At 42.9% G+C, this 15239-nt stretch overlaps 1 protein-coding gene across 4 annotated transcripts in view; it reads left to right on the top strand.

The window, feature by feature from the left end:
- Nucleotides 1-15239, top strand: part of LOC110488910 (alpha-1,3-mannosyl-glycoprotein 4-beta-N-acetylglucosaminyltransferase B) — a 175433-nt gene that overhangs the window by 16645 nt on the left and 143549 nt on the right. The gene's annotated exons all lie outside the window — the stretch shown is intronic.

Raw genomic sequence — 15239 nt, 5'->3', positions numbered from 1 at the left:
AGACGTTTGCAACATTCGGCCACTTCAGCATCTAACGTTCTGGAATCGAATTGACTGGTGGTTGAACTTGCAAAATTCTACCTCTGCAACCTGCAAGGTGGCTGTGGATTGTGCATGCATGGATGGATTTTTTTCCCCTTTGTTTGTACATTTTATAGAGCTTTGTGGGCTTTGAAGTTGTTGTGCAAGAGGACCTGACCTTCCTAGGTTGATACTTCCATCAAAGTGCTGGCTGTTATAGTTATTGACAGTTCACACACATGTCTTTCATGGACCCCCCATGGCTTTGACAGCCTTACACTCCCCTTTGGTCCCTGCCAAATGTTCTCTACACTGAGAGGCTATAACAAACAAAATCACAACTATGTATGCATTCCTCTTCAGCGATTATTAGTCATCGAACTCTGCATAGAAGTACCTTGATAAAGTCTGTTCAACTAAATAGGGACGTGAAAGCCACTGTCTCTCACAATGTTGTTGGGAACTTTAATGTATGATGTCATGATTATCTGTTTTTGTAATGATGAAAAATATCTTATAAAAATGTTGAAGAAAAAGAAAACATGTCATGAGGCCAATTCCCATAAGATTAGTACAATAGATCTGAAATCCAGCCGTTTCTCCCTGTTATAGTGCAGTGGCAAAATTCCCTGGACGTTGGTGCCACATTTCAGAGAAACCTGATAGGGTAATGACTCATGTCTATTTCTAGTTGGTTTCCCTCCAATGGAATCAACCCTTTAAAAAGCTTGAGATGATGCTTCTCGGGAGCTAACACAACATTAGCACCATAGTGGAAGTGCACCTGCACTGTGTTGGGTGTGTGTAGTTTACACCAGAGCTCTAGCTGGATGTAGGTTCATTTTTCATTCTGCTAGAGCCCTCCACACAAAGATGAATGTTTTCATGCCAAGCACATACTTTGGGGAATGTTTCTAGACACACTGCACATTTACCTTCCCAAATTGCCAGTTATTATCTAATAATAGCAGTCCTAATATAACAGTTAGATAATTGATCCTGGGGGTCTTTACACTTTCCTGATTGCTATGTTTAGGTTGTGCTACAGAGAGGATATGTTGGGCACAGAGAGTGAAGCATAGACTATAATGTGATGAAAGATGCATTCTGAAATCAATCAACTCCAACAAATTCCCTGTGTCATATCAAAATAATGACATACCTTCCCCAACAAATCTTCGATCACAAGGGGCAGGCAAGGAGTGGGAAGGTTGTGTGTGCAGTGTAGCTTATTAAGACTGTTAACATGCCTTATATTATGAGTTAATTGCGGAGAAACTGCGTCTCCTCCCTTCCTCTCAGCCCCTTCCCCCCATGTTTCCTGTCAAGATATCATGCTCCTCATTATCACCATGGTTTCCTGTGGAAGGCCATATTTATGTCTCGTGCATCCTGTCTACAGTCATGTGTTGTTGACTGGGGTATGTGACTGAAATTGACTCCTGGACTGATGGCAATTAACTTGGGAGCGAAACAGGGAGAGATTGCACCGCTGTGTGTGTCAGTAAGTGTCTCGATGCGCCCCTCCGAGCCAGCCAGCACTTGGGCAAATTAATTCAGTCAAGCAAACAGCTAAACATGATTTCAGAAGCTTGTTTGATACATTTATTCCGCTGAGGGCTGTTTCAATCTATCTGTGCTTGCCGATTAACACTGCACTGAACCTTGCCACTCGTCAGATATCAATTTAATATCAACAGTGTCAGATAAGTCAATGTTTCCCAGGAATGAATGACTGGATTGAATAAGAAATTATTATTGATTACAATTATTGATACACAAATGCAGGTCAGTGAGTAAGTGAACAACGTATGTAATGGGTGGAAGAATGACTGAACATGAAGCCACAGGTTTCTCTATATACAACCCTAAACTAATTCACTACATCTGAATTCTCATGAACAGACCTTTATCTTAAGCTTTTTCTTTTTGAAACACTAATTCTCTGTTTAGTTCCTCAAAGTGACTTTCTCTCTGATGCGACTTGGCCTATGGAATTCCCTGGAGCACGATGACTCTTGGGAGATGTGAAAGTTGGTTTGTCACTGATAGGCCACCACACACACACAAACACACAGTCTTGTACAACTAACCTTGTGGGGACACACAATTCAGTCCCATTCAAAATCCTATTTTCCCTAACCCATACCTTAACCCTAAAACCAACCCTAGCTCCTAACCCTTAACTTAATTCTAATCCTAACACTAATTCTAACCTTAATTGTGGTGTGGTGTGTAGGGACAAATGCTCGCTGCCTGCTAGACCTTTTTTTTTGCTCTCTCATGCTCTGTTTCACTTTTGATTGAGCTTTTGTTGTGGTTTTGTATAGGCTATTCTAATGTGGTCTCCAAACAGAATGTTGTAGAAAACAGAGACTGGTCTTATCAGGTAGCTCACTAGTCAGTGTCGTTTTCCAAGCTGTAGTACACCCATAATGTGTGCTCTGTGGATATTCATACTTGTCTTTGTCCACGCTTCAGTACACAAAGAAGAGTGGTGATTCTGAGAGCATTGGAACTTTGGATTGATCCTTTGTTCTTTTGTCCTCTACTCTTTCTCTCCCTCGTTCCAGTGGGATGCGTAGGGGCAGGTATCATGTTGCTCTGTACGTCTGAGGAAACATTGATAGTCCTCCACTGCGTTCAGAAGTCCCACACCGAGACCATGGCTAGATATGAGGGGAAACATGAGCCTGTGTGTGTGGACACAAACACCACCAGCAGGGAGAGACCGGGGTCTTCTTTTGGGAAACTGGGTAACCCAAGGATGTCGGTCAGTTTCATCAATACTGGGACAACGGCTTGCTAAAGAGCTGTGTGTGTGTGTGTGTGTGTGTGTTAGCGAGCTTCCAAATAAAAATACTTTATCATTAACATTCACATGCCTTTGATACAGCATCCTATCTTTCAAGTATTCAGTGTGGTTTCTTTTGTTAGAAGTTCTTTGAAGAAAAATAATGATTGAATGAAAAGAGAGGAAAAAAACACCTGTTGTGGAGGAGAACTAGACTGTTCTTTTGTGTGGGATGTTAAGGTGAACACGCAAATCAGTGGATGGTGGATCAGGTTAAATGTTTCAATAAATGCGTGTCGGGAAGCAGTTGTAAATGGTTAAATATAATGCAAAGGTGAGAGGATGACTATTGCCAAACATGACTAATGACATGGTCTGTTCTCTTCCCACCTGGTCTCCAAGGAGACCAACCACAGGTCTTTACAATAAGGGGTAGAACTGCATTTTCTGTTGCATGTTTGGTGAGAGAACAGATACTGGTGAGGTAGGCTTTGTGTTCTCTAGTCTAGGTGTCACGTGAAGGTTGATCTTGTGGGTTCTAGCATACGGTGTAAATGTACAACTTTCTATCTCCTTCATAACGACCTGCAATGATCTTACACACTCAATCACAAACACGTCTTACACTTTGTCTGTGTTTGGCTTACCACACATAAGTGCCATTATTTACTGACAACGCTGGCAAGGATGTAGTTGGCAGCAGCTGGCACAACCAGCATGCCCTCTGCCCTGCCCCTAATCCACAGCCTGCCCACAGCAGGGCACAGAGAGCCAGACAAGGGGGGGAGGGAACTGTATACAAAATGTATGTGTGTGTGTACTGAATGGCTAGTATCACCCTCATGTCAGTCCATGCCTCATTTAGTTCCACTACCTCTAGTGAGCGTGCTAAAATTCACACTAGGCAGCTTGACTGTGAATATTGCTGTCCCAAGAGTTGTATATCTTACTGTATTGACTTGGAAGTAGAATGCTGTCCCATGTGTTGTAGATCTTACTGTTTTGACTTAGAAGCAGGTTAGAGTGAATTCTACTCTTTGGTAGGTTGTCCAGGTTTTGGTTTTGCCACACACTGCCACACTCACAGTTGCTCTTCCCCTGTCAAACAGCCCAAAGGCATGTGTGTGTGTGTGTGTGTGTGTGTGTGTCAGCCATCCATGTCCCCAATCCCTGACTTGTATGCAGACTGTGGTAACCTTGACAATAACTCTCGCCTTGCGGGGGTGGGTGGCCCTATATACACACACACACACACACACACACACACACACACACACACACACACACACACACACACACAGAGAGAGTCTGACGCTGGGGGCCGTTGTCATGAGGCTAGCCATAAAAGCATGCCCTATGAGTGGGTTTAAACTACACGCAGTGCAGAGTAAGAGGGGGGGAACCAAGTAAGAGGAAATGGTTTATGTTTTGTCTGAGTATTTATCTGAAGATTACATCTACTGAGCATTTCCTTTGTGCATTAATTGTATCTATGTTTACTTTGTGTATAAGACTAAACTGTCTTATTTCCGGCCATGCATCAAGGGGAGATTTCCGACCAGGGTAAATGGAAAGTACAGTGCCTTTAGAAAGTATTCATGTCCATTAACGTATTCCACGTTTTTTTGTTAAGTCTAAATAAAACATTTATTAAATCATGTATTTTTTCTCTCCCTTCTACACACAATACCCCATAATGACAAAGTGAAAACGTGTTTAGAAATGTTTGCTAATTTATTGAAAATAAAATATTAATTTACATACAGTACTAGTCAAAAGTTTGGACACACCTACTCATTCAAATTAAATTAAATCAAATGTTATTTGTCACATGCGCCAAGTACAACCGGTGAATGTGAACAGTGAATGCTTACTTACAAGCCCTTAACCAACAATGCAGTTTTAAGAAAAATAAGTGTTAAGTAAAAAAATAAAAATAGGTTAAAAATAACATAGTTGGAGAGCAGCAGTAAAATAACAGTAGCGAGGCTATATACAGGGGGTACTGGTACAGAGTCAATGTGCAGGGGCACAGGTTAGTTGAAGTAATCTGTACATGTAGGTAGAGTTACAGTGACTATGCATTGATGGTAACCAGAGAGTAGCAGCATCGTAAAAGAGGGGGTGGGCGGTCTTATGGCTTGGGGGTAGAAGGTGTTAAGAAGCTTTTTTGACCTAGACTTGGCACTCCTGTACTGCTTGCTGTGCAGTAGCAGAGACAACAGTCTATGACTATGGTGGCAGGAGTCTTTGACAATTTTTAGGGCCTTCCTCTGACACTGCCTGGTATAGAGGTCCTGTATGGCAGGAAGCTTGGCCCCAGTGATGTACTGGGCCGTACGCACTACCCTCTGTAATGCCTTGCGGTCAGAGGCCGATCTATTTGCATAACAGGCAACCATTCAGGGATTTTCACGGATTTTTCTTTGTTTTTACTATTTTCTACATTGTAGAATAATAGTGAAGACATCAAAACTATGAAATAACACACATGGAATAATGTAGTAACCAAAAAAGTGTTAAACAAATCAATATATTTTTGATTCTTCAAAGTAGCCACTCTTTGCCTTGATGACAGCTTTACACACTCTTGGCATTTTCTCAATCAGCTTCACCTGGAATGCTTTTTCAACAGTCTTGAAGGAGTTCCCACATATGCTGAGCAATTGTTGGCCGCTTTTGCTTCACTCTGCGGTCCAACTCATCCCAAACCATCTTAATTGGGTTGAGGTCGGGTGATTGTGGAGACCAGGTCATCTGATGTAGCACGCCATCACTCTCCTTCTTGGTCAAATAGCCCTTACACAGCCTGGAGGTGTGTTGCGTCATTATCCTGTTGAAAAACTAATTATAGTCCCACTAAGCGCAAACCAGATGGGATGGCGTATCGCTGCAGAATGCTGTGGTAGCCATGCTGGTTAAGTGTGCCTTGAATTCTAAATAAATCACGGACAGTGTCACCAGCAAAGCACCACCACACCATCACACCTCCTCCTCCATGCTTCACAGTGGGAACCACACATATGGAGATAATCTGTTCACCTACTCTGCGTCTCACAAAGACACGGCGGATGGAACCAAAAATTTCAAATTTGTACTCATCAGACCAAAGGACAAATTTCCACCAGTTTAATGTCCATTGCTTGTGTTTCTTGGCCAAAGCAAGTCTCTTGGTCTTATTGGTGTCCTTTAGTAGTGGTTTCTTTGCAGCAATTCGACCATGAAGGCCCGGTTCACACAGTCTCCTCTGAACAGTAGATGTTGAGATGTGTCTGTTACTTGAACTCTGAAGCAATTATTTGGGCTGTAATTTCTGAGGCTGGTAACTCTAATGAACTTATCCTCTGCAGCAGAGGTAACTGGGTTTCCTATGGCAGTCCTCATGAGAGTCAGTTTCATCATTCCGCTTGATGGTTTTTGTGACTGCATATGAAGAAACTTTCAAAGTTCTTGACATTTTCCAGATTGACTGACCTTCATGTCTTAAAGTAATGATGGACTCTCATTTCTCTTTGGTTATTTGAGCTGTTCTTGCCATAATATGGACTTGGTCTTTTACCAAATAGGGTTATCTTCTGTACACCACCCCTACCTTGTCACAACACAACTGATTGTCTCAAACACATTAAGAAGAAAATAAATTACACACATTAACTTTTAAGAAGGCACACCTGTTAATTGAAATGCATTCCAGGTGACTACCTCATGAAGCTGGTTGAGAGAATGCCAAGAGTGTGCAAAGCTGTCATCAAGGCAATAGGTGGCTACTTTGAAGAATCTCAAATATAAAATATATTTTGATTTGTTTTATACTTTTTTGGTTACTACATGATATGTGTTAGTTCATAGTTCTGATGTCTTCACTATTATTCTTCAATGTAGAAATAAAGAAAATCCGTGAATGAGTAGGTGTGTCCAAACTTTTGACTGGTGCAGCTGGAACAATCTTGATTTTTGGAACATCCGACTCACTCGGATGACACATCTGGTGCTCGACTAAAAACGAACATGTCTAGCACAGCAGCATGCCCAATAATACTTGGGAAGACATATTAATACTTTGAAGGGTGTCATGTGGGTCATTTGGTGGTACGAGATCTAGCTAAAGAAATTAAGAAGGAAAGAATCGAGTTGCTCTCTTATACGCCGGCACTATGATTTATTATGTCACAAGCCAACATTGCTGTAACGTTGATTCAAAGTTTTCGTCAGGGTTTCTTCTTGACAAGACAAACAGGTTTGACACGATCTACACACAGGAAGTACAAGTGGCCGGAGTTACTTTCCACCCAGGTGACTTTCTTTCCTAGTTGGTTAGGGGGGCAAGGCTCCCAATGCAGGAACTGACTTGTCCCTTCTAATTTGCAACAATGTTGTGCATCATCTGATCCGCCGTGTTTGTCACTCATTACACCAGCTGGCACGTGGCCAAAGGCCATATTATTGAAGACACACACACACACACACAAGCACGCTTACATCATAAAATAAACACTCCTCAAACAGATTGGGCATGTGCAGGTGGTGTTCATTGATAATTAAAGAGGCCGCTGTCTCGCCCTCGATATCCATATGGAGAAAAGTATGTGTGTGTGTGTGCACCCCAACACACACACACACAGAAATAGTAACGGGGAAATTTTGTGTCTGTGAAGCTGTATGCTAATTTGCTATGAGTAATAAACCTGGAACTAAGTCTATTTATGGGTGATTGTGTGATTCTCTATCTCTTTACTATATTGTGATTAAACATTGTTAATCAGGCTAGTGAAGGTGCAGGTGTCTCATCCAAGCACGAGGTGTCCAGTGTGTGGTCTAGAACACTGCCAGCCTACAACATGGCAGGCCTACTATCCCTCAGTGTGTGGTCTAGCACACTGCCAGCCTACAACATGGCAGGCCTACTATCCCTCAGTGTGTGTGTGGTCACAATACAGCTTGCTGCCAGTGATGTCAGGAGGACAGCATGTGAAGAATCTATCATTTCTCTCTCTCTCTCTCTCTCTGCATCTCTCTCTGTCTCTCTGTCTCTCTGTGTGTGTATCTCCTTGTCCCAAAGGTCTAGTAGGGGGAGAGACACGTTTACCCAGAGGGCATACTCTCCCAGTAGTTCTTTCTGGAAACTGTGTTCCTTCCTATCACTGACACGCAATGGCTTCCTCTCTCCTTCAGCTCCAAGCACCAACCACAGCACTGTTGGCACTCATGAAGGATGATGCATATGACAGTTAGAACAAATACAGAAGACTAAGTCAAAATGTGTACCAGTGTGTGGTGCAGCCAAGTCACCCATGATTCAAGTCAGTATTTGACGTTCATCCATGTCTTGAGGACTTTGGGAGATAACATGGAAATCAGCCACTAGGGGCAGCAGTGAGCGCTGTTAGCTTCAAGTAGGTTTTTCTCGGGCATTGTGGACGGGATGGCCGATGGCATGCATCTGCCTCCAATTCCAAATGTTGTAAATTCGAATCCACCGTATTTTTGTTTTAAACATATCCCTTGCCTTCACAATTCGTAGTTAATGCCTGAACTTAACCCTACCTTAAACATGCAGAGTTAACGCCTTAACTTAACCTTAAACTCTTTGAAATTTGACATTTGAGAAACATGGATGAACGTTTAATTCTGATGTGAGACTGTGAGAGCCGGTAGAGCGGTGTGTCTGTTGTCTGCAGTTTGGTAAAGAGGATGAGAGACTATAGAAATGATACACATATATATATACACACACACATCGATCCTATTCAGCCTGATATCAAATTAATATGATTAGATAGACTCCTCACACGGTCACCCTCTGTCTACACATGTTTCATGGATCCTAAACTCGGACACCCAGAACTAAAAACGTAAGTAATTGTGTCAGATAATCGATTAGGTTATGAGGGAGACTTGTTAAACGTCTCCCCCCCCCCCCCCCCCCCCCCCCCCCGCCCCCTCTCGTTCTCTCTCTCCCTCTTTGCAAGTTATGGGAAAGTCTATGGGCCAAATGTCCCTTCCCCGATATTTGAGCACTTGCAACATTGTGATTTGTACAAATGACCAGTGACAAATCTGCGCACCAGAACAAAGTCCCTCATTAGTCGTTGCATCCCACAGTCTGAAGGATGCTACGACACCAGTTATGTTACGTGCCTCTGTCTACAAGAGATTACAGGCCCCACATCAGTTTTGTCTTGTCATATCAGTGTTTGTTTGGTTTATCTTTGCAGTGGTGACAGAATTGACAGATTTTGTCAGGGTAGAGAATGGGCTGGATCAGACCAGTGGTGCAGAGATACAATTACGCCTGGTTCCCCTCACTGTTTTAGCCATCTGTTGTTGGAACACTGTTGTTCCACTCTGACATTTAGAGGAGAGTCAAGGATGAGTGTCTGAGGGAGTGACAGACTGAGGTAGTGATGGGTGTGTAATTGCCTATGGCACTCAGAGATTGCTATCGGTTGGCTCAACTTGTCTGTCTTGTGCTGGGCCTTTTATGGCATTTTGGGAGTTTTGGGATAGTTTGGCTGTGTGTGTGTTTGTGGATATCTGGGAAGGTTTACAGTACTTATTTATCGTTTGCGTACATACTGTAGCTGCTGCTCTAAACAAATGACATATAGTATTTTCCTTGCTATGTCTCTTTGCCATAAAAGCACTCTTATTTCCAATACTGTGTCATTTTCCTCTCCACCACCTACTACACCGTAGAGGAGTTAGCTTGTTAGAGTGAGAGGAGGCGAGACTTCCTCGTTATCCTCCTGTGTGATCCGCTCTCTCACAAAGAGCCTTGATCCATAACTGGAAATGGTTAGCTTTTGTGTAACTGAGGAAAAACATGGTTTCTCCTGCTTGCTAGCTTTCTGTCGCTCTTTCCCCCTCTTGCTTTCTCGCTCGTTCTCTCTCTCTCGCACACAATCTCCTGCTCCATCTCCTGTTCTCTCTCCTGTTCTCTCTCTCTCTCTCGTTCTCTCGTTTGTTCTCTCCTATCTTCTGGGTTTGTGAGCCTCAGTTACTGCTGTTTCCCCACACTGACACTCTCTTAGTTAGTAGGGAATATTGTGTGTGTGCTACTGTGTGTGTGTGTGTGTGTGTTGTTGAATGGTGCACCGCATGGTTGTGTATAGGTAGTCATTATGGGCACGATCAGCAAAGAGGACCTGTCATGTTCAGTCATGTGAGCATGAAATGCATTCTGGGCTAGACGCCCACTTATACAATATGGCATTTGTGACGCACTGTCAGACACACACACGCACCACTCCAACCATGAAGACACGGGTACTTGTAACAGGCTTAGTTATGTTATGCTGTTCTGTGCTTTGATTCTTTAGTCCTGGGAGGGACAGTGACATCTTAGACGAGTCTAAACAAGCCTGTGCCAGAGGTATTATATCGCCCTGTCTCCTGTGTGTAATCAACGCATGTTAGGGGCACTCAGCCCGTGTCATCCCCATGCTCATACAACCTATTTGACTCTGCGCCAGCTTAGAAACAGTTCAACTCAGCCAACACGGACACCATTACTAGCTATGTTTCCATTTCCATTCCATTGTGACGTGTTCTTTTTTTTGTCGATGGATGCAACATATTCCTGCTAGAGTGCATTTCCATTTAACGACCTTGTGCCGATCAAAACAGCTGGACGTAATGACGTCACACCTAAAAACAAAACCTTTTTTCGCAAAAAGCTACACTGTCGATTTAAAAATGTAGTGGTTGAAGTGTTTCCATTACCCATTTAGGCAAACTGCTCATGAATAAACAGCCTGTATGCCCTCACACCTGTTTCATGTCTCAGGTAGCCCGCGAAAGGCTATGACACTGCAACAGCAGTCAACAGCCATCTTAGTACAGAACATGGTGAAACTTGCCAGCCAACCAGAAAAAGAAAGGTGAAGCCCTACAGACAATCTTGAAAGTCAGGACAATCCTTGTCCTGTAAAGAAACATCATTTTTATACAATGGCTTGCGAAAGTATTCACCCCCCTTGGCGGTTTTCCTATTTTGTTGCCTTATAACCTGGAATTAAAATTTATTTTTGGGGGGTTTGTATTATTTGATTTACACAACATGCCTACCACTTTGAAGATGAAAAATATTTGTTATTGTGAAATAAACAAGAAATAAGACAAAAAACAGAACTTGAGCGTGCATAACTATTCACCCCCCCAAAGTCCATACTTTGTAGAGCCACCTTTTGCTGCAATTACAGCTGCAAGTCTCTTGGGGTATGTCTCTATACGCTTGACACATCTAGCCACTGGGATTTTTGCACATTCTTCAAGGCAAAACTGCTCCAGCTCCTTCAAGTTGGATGGGTTCCGCTGGTGTACAGCAATCTTTACGTCATACCACAGATTCTCAATTGGATTGAGGTCTGGGCTTTGACTAGGCCATCCCAAGACATTGAAAAGTTTCCCCTTAAACCACGTGTTGCTTTAGAAGTATGCTTAGGGCCATTGTCCTGCTGGAAGGTGAACCTCCGTCCCAGTCTCAAATCTCTGGAAGACTAAAACAGGTTTCCCTCAAGAATTTCCCTGTATTTAGCGCCATCCAAATTCTGACCAGTTTCCGAGTCCCTGCCGCTGAAAAACCTCCCCACAGCATGTCGGGTGATGAGAGGTGTTGGGCTTGCGCAGACATAGCGTTTTCCTTGATGGCCCAAAAGCTCAATTTTAGTCTCATCTGACCAGAGTACCTTCTCCCATGTGTTTGGGGAGTCTCCCACATGCCTTTTGGCAAACACCTTTAAGCAATGGCTTTTTTTCTGGCCACTTCCATAAAGCCCAGCTCTGTGCTTAAAGTGGTCCTATGGACAGATACACCAATCCCCACTGTGGAGCTTTGCAGCTCATTCAGGGTTATCTTTGGTCTCTCTGTTGGCTTTCTGATTAATGCCCTCCTTGCCTGGAGGGCATTAATAATGAATTTAATGGTGTTCCGTCTGATGCTCAAGGTTTCGGATATGTTTTTTATAACCCAACCCTGATCTGTACTTCTCCACAACTTTGTCCCTGACCTGTTTGGAGGGCTCCTCGGTCTTCATGCTGCCGCTGTCTTGGTGGTGCCCCTTGCTTCTCGGTGTTGCAGACTCTGGGGCCTTTCAGAACAGGTGTAAATTTACTGAGATCATGTGACAGATCATGTGACACTTAGATTGCACACAGGTGGACTTTATTTAACCAATTGTGACACTTCGGAAGGTAATTGGTTGCACCAGATCTTATTTAGTGGCTCCATAGCAAAGGGGTGAACACATAAACACACACCACTTTTCCGTTTTTTTATATTGTATACATTTTTGAAACTATTTGTTTTTTTTCACTTCACGAATTTGGAGTAATTTGTCCATTACATGAAATCCAAATAAAAATCCATTAGAGGTTGTAATGCAACAAAATAGGAAAAACAAAAACTGGGATGAATTCTTCTGCAAGATACTGTAGTTGAACAAGCATAGGCTTTTATTTTTTTTTACCCCCTTTTTATGGTATCCAATTATTAGTAGTTACTGTCTGGTCGCTACAACTCCTGTATGGGCTCGGGAGAGACAAAGGTTGAGAGCCTCTGAAACACAACCCAACCAAGCCAATTGTGCGGCGCCCCATGGACCTCCCTGTCGCAGCCGGCTGTGACAGAGCCTGGGCTCAAACCCAGAGTCTCCGGTGGCACTGCGACTGCGACACCCGGGAGGCCAGGCTTTTAGAATTTAATGTGGAGTGGGGCTTTATGTGATGAAATCACGTACCACAGATAACTTCAAAATGATATGGCAATCATCATTTATTTGAAAAATACTGTTTCAATTTTCATTTGTCGCAAAAAAACAAAAGAGAAATCCACTCCTGTCGAACTAATGAAAATGTTGTCGATCTTTAGGAACATTTCTTCTATATCTGCCGTTCCATTGCACATGTCGCAAATCTTTTTTTGTGACATTGCTTTTGTCAAATAAACCTGGGTCAATGGAAACCTGCCTACTGACTCAAAGCCAGCCTAGTTAGGCTAAAGACTAGAGCAAAAGAGCCAAAATTGATGCCATACTCATATAACCCCGTTGACTTAGAGCCAGTCTATAGATGCAGTGTAATGTAGCCAACATGGACCCCACACTCATATAACCCCATTGACTCGGAACCAGGCTAACCAGTGCAAGTGAGCAAAAATTGATGCCTTCCTCATCTACCTGGCACAGCCAGCCTAGATTACCTGCATCAGAGCCAAAAAGGACAATACAAGAGACTTTCGGTACAATCATGACTGACCTAAAGCGACATGGCTAAACTTTAACAAGTACTCTATGTACTCTATGTAGTGACATGGTGAGCCAAAATGGCTTCTTCATTGACACCTCCAGTGGCTTAGTGCCAACTTGCGTGATGGCTCTCTTCTCTTTAGCAGCGAGATGACAGGTATGTTAATGAAACCTCGGCCAATCACGAGCCCCAGTAATAAGGTCTGAGTCACTAACAGCTCTTCCCAAACTCCCTAAATGAAAGGGAGAGAGGGAGGGGGGAAAGGGATATAAAGGAGCGATAGAAGAACAACGGGACATTATGGTGGGGAGGGAGAGAAGGTTAAAGAGAGCAGCAGGGAGGTCGAGAAAGAAAAAGGGGAATGATAGGGAACCAGTGAGAAGGAGCGAGAGAGGGAGAGATGGGAGTCTGTAAGACTGGCTCTAACCAGAATAGAAAGAGGAGTGGGAGGCCCCGGTGCACAACTGAGGACAAGTACATTAGTGTCTAGTTTGAGAAACAGACGCCTGACAAGTCCTCATTTGGCAGCTTCATTAAATACAGTGCCTTGCGAAAGTATTCGGCCCCCTTGAACTTTGCGACCTTTTCTCATATTTCAGGCTTCAAACATAAATATATAAAACTGTATTTTTTTGTGAAGAATCAACAACAAGTGGGACACAATCATGAAGTGGACCGACATTTATTGGATATTTCAAACTTTTTTAACAAATCAAAAACTGAAAAATTGGGCGTGCAAAATTATTCAGCCCCTTTACTTTCAGTGCAGCAAACTCTCTCCAGAAGTTCAGTGAGGATCTCTGAATGATCCAATGTTGACCTAAATGACTAATGATGATAAATACAATCCACCTGTGTGTAATCAAGTCTCCGTATAAATGCACCTGCACTGTGATAGTCTCAGAGGTCCGTTAAAAGCGCAGAGAGCATCATGAAGAACAAGGAACACACCAGGCAGGTCCGAGATACTGTTGTGAAGAAGTTTAAAGCCGGATTTGGATACAAAAATATTTCCCAAGCTTTAAACATCCCAAGGAGCACTGTGCAAGCGATAATATTGAAATGGAAGGAGTATCAGACCACTGCAAATCTACCAAGACCTGGCCGTCCCTCTATACTTTCAGCTCATACAAGGAGAAGACTGATCAGAGATGCAGCCAAGAGGCCCATGATCACTCTGGATGAACTGCAGAGATCTACAGCTGAGGTGGGAGACTCTGTCCATATTGCACAAATCTGGCCTTTATGGGAGAGTGGCAAGAAGAAAGCCATTTCTTAAAGATATCCATAAAAAGTGTTGTTTAAAGTTTGCCACAAGCCACCTGGGAGACACACCAAACATGTGGAAGAAGGTGCTCTGGTCAGATGAAACCAAAATTGAACTTTTTGGCAACAATGCAAAACGTTATGTTTGGCGTAAAAGCAACACAGCTGAACACACCATCCCCACTGTCAAACATGGTGGTGGCAGCATCATGGTTTGGGCCTGCTTTTCTTCAGCAGGGACAGGGAAGATGGTTAAAATTGATGGGAAGATGGATGGAGCCAAATACAGGACCATTCTGGAAGAAAACCTGATGGAGTCTGCAAAAGACCTGAGACTGGGACGGAGATTTGTCTTCCAACAAGACAATGATCCAAAACATAAAGCAAAATCTACAATGGAATGGTTCAAAAATATACATATCCAGGTGTTAGAATGGCCAAGTCAAAGTCCAGACCTGAATCCAATCGAGAATCTGTGGAAAGAACTGAAAACTGCTGTTCACAAATGCTCTCCATCCAACCTCACTGAGCTCGAGCTGTTTTGCAAGGAGGAATGGGGAAAAAAATTCAGTCTCTCGATGTGCAAAACTGATAGAGACATACCCCAAGCGACTTACAGCTGTAATCGCAGCAAAAGGTGGCGCTACAAAGTATTAACTTAAGAGGGCTGAATAATTTTGCACGCCCAATTTTTAAGTTTTTGATTTGTTAAAAAAGTTTTAAATATCCAATAAATGTCATTCCACTTCATGATTGTGTCCCACTTGTTGTTGATTCTTTCCCAAAAAAAATACAGTTTTATATCTTTATGTTTGAAGCCTGAAATGTGGCAAAAGGTCGCAATGTTCAAGGGGGCCGAATACTTTCGCAAGGCACTGTATGTATATATATATATATATATATATATATATAT

Source organism: Oncorhynchus mykiss, chromosome 14, assembly GCF_013265735.2.
Source record: "Oncorhynchus mykiss isolate Arlee chromosome 14, USDA_OmykA_1.1, whole genome shotgun sequence".
In the NCBI taxonomy this organism is placed as follows: Eukaryota; Metazoa; Chordata; class Actinopteri; order Salmoniformes; family Salmonidae; genus Oncorhynchus; species Oncorhynchus mykiss.
Note: the sequence above shows the minus strand (reverse complement) of the source record. Positions and strands in the feature narration are given on the sequence as shown.